The 8,397-nt window shown below is 46.0% G+C and overlaps 1 protein-coding gene across 2 annotated transcripts in view; it reads left to right on the top strand.

Moving 5' to 3' along the window:
* The first annotated feature begins 4,229 nt into the window (after positions 1 to 4,229).
* prickle1b (prickle homolog 1b) overlaps positions 4,230 to 8,397 on the top strand; it is a 172,142-nt gene continuing 167,974 nt past the window's right edge. For both annotated transcript variants that reach the window (XM_063058345.1, XM_063058342.1), the window contains exon 1: positions 4,230 to 4,459. The gene's annotated coding sequence lies outside the window, so the exon portion shown is untranslated. The remainder of the gene's footprint in view (positions 4,460 to 8,397) is intronic.

Raw genomic sequence — 8,397 nt, 5'->3', positions numbered from 1 at the left:
ACTGTCTATGTTCCAGCAATAAGAAAATCTTCATTGAGATTTACCACCAGCTTCAGCCACAGAAATAGCAGCACTATAACTATTGTCCACTTTGCACTAAATGGACTTGCTTTTGTTCTAATTGTGTTGACTTGTAAAAATTGTGTGTGGTGTATGTTTAATTTATGTTTCTCTTGTGAATGCTGCTTATCTGATGCTATGTGCCTGTGATGGTGCTGCAAGTAAGTTTTTCATTGCACTTGTGCAGATGATAATAATTCCGAATTTGAGCCATCCTGTTGACAGGAGGTGATAAATGATGACACAGATCTCTCCTCCAGCAAGCTCCCACCAACTCAACACACACAAAATGCTGAGGAAATCTGCGGTTCAGGCAGCATCCATGAAGGAAAGTTAATAGTCAACGTTTCGGGTTAGGACCCCTCACCAGATGATAGGTGGGAGAGGCAAATGGCTTAAAGATGTTGGAATGGGATAAGAGAGGACAGCAGTAGACCATGGAATAAAGGGCAAGAGGTAGGACACCGGAGGAAGGTACATGAAGGTGATAAGCAGGTCATGAGACCATAAGACATGGGAGCAGGATTAAGCCATTCAGCCCATTGAGTTGGGCTCCACCATTCAATCATGGCTTATTTATTTTCCTCTCAACCCCATTCTCCAGCCTTCCCTCATAACATTTGTTGCCCTTACTAATCAAGAACCTATCAGCCTCCACATGATGGGTGGGAGAGAGGAAACAGAAGGTGTAGTGGGGCCACAGGAATAAGAGAAAACAGAGAAGGAAGGAATCAAGAAGAGTCACTACCAAAGCTAGAGAAATTGATGTCTGTTCTGTCAGGTTGGAGGCTACCCAGATGGAATATGAGGTGTTGCTCCTCCAGCCTGCCTCTAGTCTCATTGTGGCAGTGGAGGAGGCCATGGACAGACATGTCAGCATGGGAATCGGAAGTAGAATTAAAGTGGTTGCTCACTGAGAGATCCTGGCTGTTGTGTCGCCACCAGCTCAGGCTGTACACCAGTGCTCTTCAAGAGAGGAGCAAGTCACCTGTGTAACATGGATGTCAGGTCTCAGAGAAATGGCTGCTGGACTTGTTGCAGTGTTACGTTCCACATGAGCATAGCAATGTCTGTACAAGCTCTGCTTGACAGAGGCTGCCACTGACAGGCAAAAGGGATGCGGCAAATTGAATGTGGGCTGGGGTTAACGGTTTCAATATTTGGAGATTGTATTCACAGACTGCCCATTGTTTCGAAGTCAGTGACCCTTTCGGTCCCTTGCACGATGCTCTGCTCCACTTGTGTCCAGAATGTCACAAGATCCCCTCTGGACGGGACATTGCCGCAGCTTCATAGTTCCTCAGTAAAGGTCTCCAGTACAGCACCCTGAGCTTGGACAACACTCCTTCCATTCCTGGCTAATCCCCGGAATTATCCAGGTTAGATTCACTACCACCAGAACAGTCAAGTCATAATGAGATAATCAGTTCAGGGCAGCCTTCAGGCAACTGTAGCCCAGCCTTAACTGGAGAAGACCACCTGTGGTATTGAACAAGTTGCTAACAATTCTGTCTTGGTTACACAGTTCGGTGCTGTCTAGACACCAAAATCACAGAAGTAGGCAAACAGCTACTCTGCTTCCATTTCAGTCAGTCAGCATGGATCAATAACTCATTTCAAACAGTGCTACATCCTCATCATCTCAGAGGCTCTATTCTGGGCCCAACATATTGATGCAATCACAAAGCAGCCCTACTTCATGAGGAGCTTCACACACGAAATGCTGGAGGAGCTCAGCAGGCCAGGCAGCATCAATGGAAAAGAGTACAGTCGACGTTTCAGGCCGAAACCCTTCAGCAGGACCGGGGAGAGAAAGCTGAGGAGTAGATTTAAAAGGTGGGGGGAGGGGAGGGAGAACCATGAGGTGATAGGTGAAACCTGAAGGGAGAAGGATGAAGGTAAGATCTGGGAAATAAATTGGTGAAAAAGACAGAAAGCCATGCAAGACAGAAAAGGGGAGAGGAGGAGCACCAGAAGAAGGTGATGGGTGGGCAAGGAGATAAGGTGAGAGAGGGAAAAGAGGATGGGAAAATGAGAGGGGGGGCTAGAGGACATTACCGGAAGTTCGAGAAATCTATGTTCATGCCATCAGGTTGGAGGCTACCCAAACGGAATATAAGGTGTCGTTCCTCCAACTTAAGTGTAGCCTCATCACGACAGTGGAAGAGGCCATGGATAGGCATATCCAAAGGAATATTGTTTCATTAGGCGGTATACCTGTATACGGTCGAAATGGTAATAAACTTGAACTTAAATTCTGAACAGTCCATGAATCCATGAGCAGCATCATTTGTCTTTTCCAGTATTTACTGGCTTTGTTAACTTTTAGTATGTTTTCAGATTCCGAACTGTACTGCTGCCACAAAACAATAAATTTCATGACAAGTGTCAGTGATAATAAACCAGATTCTGACTCAAACATGATTGAATTTGGACCCAATGAAACAGAGTGCATGCTGCAACCTTTGTGTTCAAACCTCTGTGAGCGCTTGGGACCCGAGCTCGAAGACATGACATACTCATTCACCAAAGCATACGAGAGCCTTACACTCACATCTGCAAGGTGGTCCTGCCACGATCTCCAACCTGTAATTTTAAACCTGCTGTTGTTGTGACTCACACAGAACACAGAACTGTACAGGCCCTTCGACCCACAATTTTAATCTACTCCAAAATCAACCGACCCCTTCCCTCCCACGTAGCCTTCCTCCATCCACATATCTAAGGGTCTCTTTAAGTGTCCCTAAGGAATCTGTCTCAACCAGCTTTCACAGCAGTGTATTCCAAACACTTACCTCACTCCGTGTATAAAACCTGCCTCTAGTATTTCCCCTTAACCTTTCTTCACACATCTTAAAAGGATATTTTTTCATATTAGCCAATGCCACCCTAGGTAAAAAGCACTTGCCATCCATTCTATGCCTCTTATCATATTGCCTCACATTCTCCTTCGCTCCAAAGAGAAATGCTCCACCTCATCCAATCTTTCTTCACAAAACTCATTTCATAATCCAGGCCACTTCCTGGTAAACCTCCTCTGCATTGTCTCTAGAGCTTCCACATCCTTCCTATCTTGAAGTGACCAGAACCAAACTCATTACTCCAGGCGTGACCTAACCAGTGTTTTAGGGAGCTGTTTCATTACCTCGTGCTCCTTGAACTCAATTCCCCACCTAATGTAATCCAACACGAAATATGTCTTTTTGACCACTCTATCAACTTGCACAGCAATAGTGAGGGATTGATGGACGTGGATCCCAAGATCCCTCAGTTCCTCCACACCTAAGAATCCTGCCATGAACCCTGAACTCTACCCTCAAGTCTGACCTTCCAAAGTGAATCACTTCACACTTTTCAAGATTGAACTCCATCTGCCACTTCTCAGCCCAGTTGTGCATCATGTCACTGTCCCATTGTAACCTACAGTAACTCTCTACACTATCTACAGCTCCGTCAACCTTCACGTCATCTGCATTCCTTTCTGCACTGCCTCAGTTTGCTCTGTTCTCTTCCATCCAGCTGGTCACTGTATTCATTATGGCCATGCACACTGTGCATTCTTTGAGCCTCACACCAACAAGCAAAGTCATTGCTCCCTGGTGTATATGGCAATAAACTTAACTAAACCTAAATCTCACCACCTCCTCCTCAGGGATAGCTAGAGGTGGGCAATTAAACACAGTCCCTGCATACAAAGCCCACATCGTTTAGGTTTTAAAAAACTCAGAGATCTGGAACTAATGGATGGTTGGGAAAATATTTATCCAGCAGTCGTTGACAGGTGCCTGTCACTGAGGGGTGAGTTTAATATCACTTACTGCAGCTGACAGCAGGGTTGGTTCGGGCAGCGCCCAGGAGGATGAATAAGTGCTGGGTGCTGCTGGACATGAACGACTCTGGTGACATTGCAATTGGTCGTTTCCGCGGGGCAGAGCTGAGCAGCGACAACCCGGGGTGGTGGTGGTGCTGGTTGCAGTCCATTCCTATCTTAAGGATCCGCTCCGGGTTTTACTTCTCGCTGGGCATCTCAGCCTCTCCGCCGCCCCCCCCCCCCACACACACACACATACACACACACACACACAAACTGGTGTTTCAACCAATGGGCTGTGGCTGGAGTTAATGTAATTTCAGTCTTTTGGCAAACCCTGGACCATTAGGGAGGGAGCTGGGACTTCAGCCTGAGCTCAGTCCAAGCCTCCCAACACTCGGGACATGTCCCTGGACACAGCCCGCTGATAGCGCCTGCCTTCTCCGAGGAGGGGACGAGGCGACTCAACCACTCCCGAGCTAGCAGCCCCTCGCACCCAATGCGACCGCGTCTGATCTAAAAGGGATTTTCTCACTGGACTTTCTCGTCTCTCTCTTCCCCGCCCGGTTTATTGCCGTCTTGACGAGGGTAAGACGGAGTTTCTCCAATTGTGACTTTTTACTCATAATCTCGCCAGGATGAGAAGTTTGTTGAAAACGAGTGTTTGCGAGTTATGCCAGTTGTTACTGCCCTTCACGGAGAGTGGTGTTGCGGCGGTATGTCAGTCTCCCCTGGGTTTGTTGTCATTTAAGTCTTCACAGACATAATGGTACTGTCTGTGTCACAGGGTTGAGTGTAAAAGGGGCGTCCCCTTAGATACTTGTTGCTGCCACCGGCATGGATTTAATGGTAAAAGTTTCAGGTGGGTTTTCGCCTGTGCTGAGGTATACAATCACATTATCCACTGGTGTTATTAAACTTCCTTTGGCTGTGCCTCTTTAAGAAAACATTAATCTGTTCTCGCTGGAACCGAGCTGCAAAGGAATGCACTAACAGGCGATGCATTTGCGTTGATTTAAAGTTGAACTTCTCAGCACCGCTCTGATTTTTTAAAAAGCACCCGCCCCCACCGTGGCGCCCATTCTGTACTCGAACAGTTTGCGTTCGGATTTGTTAAAGTCTACGGCAAAAGGTGCTGATGAAGTTTTTTTTGTCTGTGAAAGTGCGTCTAGAGTTGGACTGAACCAGACTCCAGATGTGTAAGCAGCTGTTGTCTGTCACTTGGGTGACAACTGGTCATTTTCCACTGAGCGCTGGCTGTTTCTATTATCCCAAGCTGTAGGTGTCAAGGCTTCTAGCCCCCATGCCGTTACCAGCGCTACAGCTCTTTTCCCACTCCCATGTATGGAGGGAACTGAATTTCTCTCTCGCTTTCCTATACTGGCTCATTTTTCAATTCTCCTTTCTGTTTCTCTGACAAGCCACTGGGATATATTTGGAATTAGTTAGTCAGCTTCAACTGATATAACATGGTGTTGATCCCTGACGTGAGTGGACCTTGCAACGGGCGATAGAATATTTATCAAGCCCTTTCTCCTTCACAATATTTACTCCCGCCAGGAGAGTGTCAACTTAAACACCGACCATTTATCAAGCTGTCTGTCCAGGGGCTTTCAAAAACACACTGCAGGCTTAAATTGGCAAAGTCTGGAGCTTACAGATAGAAATCTCCTCGTTGTCCCAATAGAATAGGTCAGAGCAATTCAAAACTACAAACTGCGCTGGTACAGATGGGTTTTTCTAAGCACCGCAGATCTTGGAGAATTACTCTAAGGATGTGTTTGTGCGGAAGATTTTAAGGTCGGTGTCAAATCCTGTTTGCTTTTGAAGAATGTGTATATTTCCTTTAAGGAGGTAGCTTTCCCCAGCTGTGCTGCCCTGCGTCTGCAGTAACACAACAATTAGTTTCTTCCATGCAAAGATTAAATCCAATTTTTCTTCAGCAGTGTTTAATTGACTGGGAGGAACCGTTGTGATTTCCATTGCAACTGTCTTGTCAGAAAAGCCTAAAAGGATTAGCAATCTAATTAATTTCATACTTTGACATCATGTTAGTCCTTGTAACAAGGGTACTTCATGCTTTTGGCCTGTGATTTGTAGTAATCACAAAAGGAGTGATTTTTGTTTGGGGGGGTTGGGGGGTAAAGGATTGAGATTCATGAAACAATGCCAACGAAGCAAGCACATAGGTCCTCTACTGGAAAGCTAATGTAATAAAGCTTTCTTCCAAATACGCACAAGAGCCTGTAGGATCCTGCAGCTTCAACTATGAAACAGTTTTATATTCCAAAACTATTAGCTTCAAGATTTTAGAAGTTTTTCCCCCTCTAACGGATTGTTTAAAAGAAGATTTGAGCACTACCTCAAGCCACTGAAACACTTTGAAATTTTATGCAATGAAAGATCTTTCTCAATGATACTGTTTTGCTGACCGTGGGTACTGGATAATAATTCTAACTTGTAGCTCCACATTCTAGTTATAGATCCCACTTTACTGGTTTAAAATTAGAGCTGGATTACAAGGTAAAGAATTTACCGGAACTCTTCAGTGGCTATTCATTCAGCTCAAGTTAAATGCTTCTCATTGGAAGTTTTAATTATTTGCCCTTTTGCTTCCCGGGTGGTTGCGGGTTTGTCCACCGCCTTCTGGTGCTGGTTAGTGCTCTCTGTGTATGTCCGGTGCAAAGAGGCTCTGCGTTTTGCGGTGACCAGCCAAAAGTCCCTGTCCTCAGCAAACTTTGCGACAGTTCCGAATGACCGGTATCTTTGCGGCAGCTCTGACCCCCCGCCGTCTCCGGACGGGCTCGAGCGCCGTTGCCCGCGGCCGATCGCCGAGGGATGGAAAAGTCGACGCCGTTTGTACGACGCGGAGCAGCTGAGTAAATCTTGCTGAGCCGTTCGGAGCGCTATCAGCAGCACGCTTCGTTTCAAAGGTCATCTCCTTAACGTGGGAGCGTGAAAGACAATCAAGACACCCTTGAAGATCAGAATCGAGGTTTATTTTCAGTGACCGGGTGGAGAAATTTGTTTTGTGGCAGCAGTGCAGCGCAAGACGTAAAATTACTGTAAGCTATCATCAGAAATATAACAAAGTAGCGCAAAAGTGAGATTGTATTCATGGTCTGATGGACGGAGAGAAGCTCTTTCTAAAATGCTGAGTGTGTGTCATCGGGCTCCCGTGCCGCCTCCTGATAGAACTGAGTAGAGGGTCTGCCCTGGGTGCCCATGACTAAACATTGGCCCCTCCATACCAGCCGCTAACGCATCTGTAGAAAATTGGTAGCGGTTTAAAGCAACCAAATCAGAAGGTGGTAGGAAGAGGTTGTACCAAGATCTTGTAGCAGTTCTGTAGATCTCAGTGGCCAACTAGTCGTAGCAAAGAACACTTGGTAAAGTGTAATGTGTGGCTTTCTCCTCCCTGTCACATCCTGGTCCCAGGCGAGGGAGAGGTAGATCTGCCAGTAACAGTCATAGAACATTACAACTCAGAAACAGGCCCTTTGGCCCATCTAGTCTGTGACAAACTGTTACTCTACATCATCGCACTGACCTGCACCTGGGCCGTAGCCCTCCATGCCCCTCCCACCCAAGTACAAGTACTTATCCAAACTTCTCTTAAATGTTGAAATCCAACCTGCATCCTCCACACTCCACACTCTCACCACCCTCTGAGTGAAGAAGTTCCCCCTCTTGTTCCCCTTCAGAAGGGTCCAGTCAGGGTAATTTCCAACAGATGGTCCATGGATTCTAGGCCACTGGACTGATGGGGGGCTGTACAGTTGGAGGCACCATTTTATAGCTCAGCTGTTAAACTGACCTCTCTGGGCTAAATATAAAAAAATTGATTAACACTGAATAGCTGGATCAAGACAAGTAGAATCCATCTACCCCTCAACCAGCACATTGCAACAAAAAACTTGATTATTGTTTCCACGTGTTATTTTGTGGGATTTTCCTGCGCACGCATTTCTGCAGTGACCTCTGAAAATAGATAAATAGCCCTTAACTCCTGAAAAGCACTATATTAATGCAAGTGTTTCTTTCTTGTTCCTCTGTGCCTTGGGAGGGAGCCTGGGGATGAGCTGCTGCTCTCCCTCCTCTGCTCAAATGTCTTTAGGAACTCACCTGACTTAATTTTGGGGTCACTCCCTGACAACAAGGCCAATGTGTTTTTAAACACTCTTCCACTGGCCCCTTGACAACGTGGAAGCGAGCACCATATGATCTGCAGCTTGAGCTTTGTACATTGTGGATCAAAATTTAACACTGACTTGTTAATGAATGGCCCAACTTTGAAATTAACTTTGCCTGATTAATCCTGAGATTAAAGCAAGAAGTGGCTTCACTGGGAAAAGTATGACTCATATTTCCGATGGATTGGGCTGATTCTGGAATTAATGTACAAACAGCTGATTTCAGTTTAAAATATGTGACAAGGATGTTCAGCCAGACCAGGTTGCCTTTCATTTTCTGACCCTCCACGGCATCTCTGTACTAACGAGCTCTGCTAATAACATGGAGATGCC

The sequence above is a fragment of the Mobula hypostoma genome, chromosome 9 (assembly GCF_963921235.1).
Source record: "Mobula hypostoma chromosome 9, sMobHyp1.1, whole genome shotgun sequence".
Taxonomy (NCBI): Eukaryota; Metazoa; Chordata; class Chondrichthyes; order Myliobatiformes; family Myliobatidae; genus Mobula; species Mobula hypostoma.
Note: the sequence above shows the minus strand (reverse complement) of the source record. Positions and strands in the feature narration are given on the sequence as shown.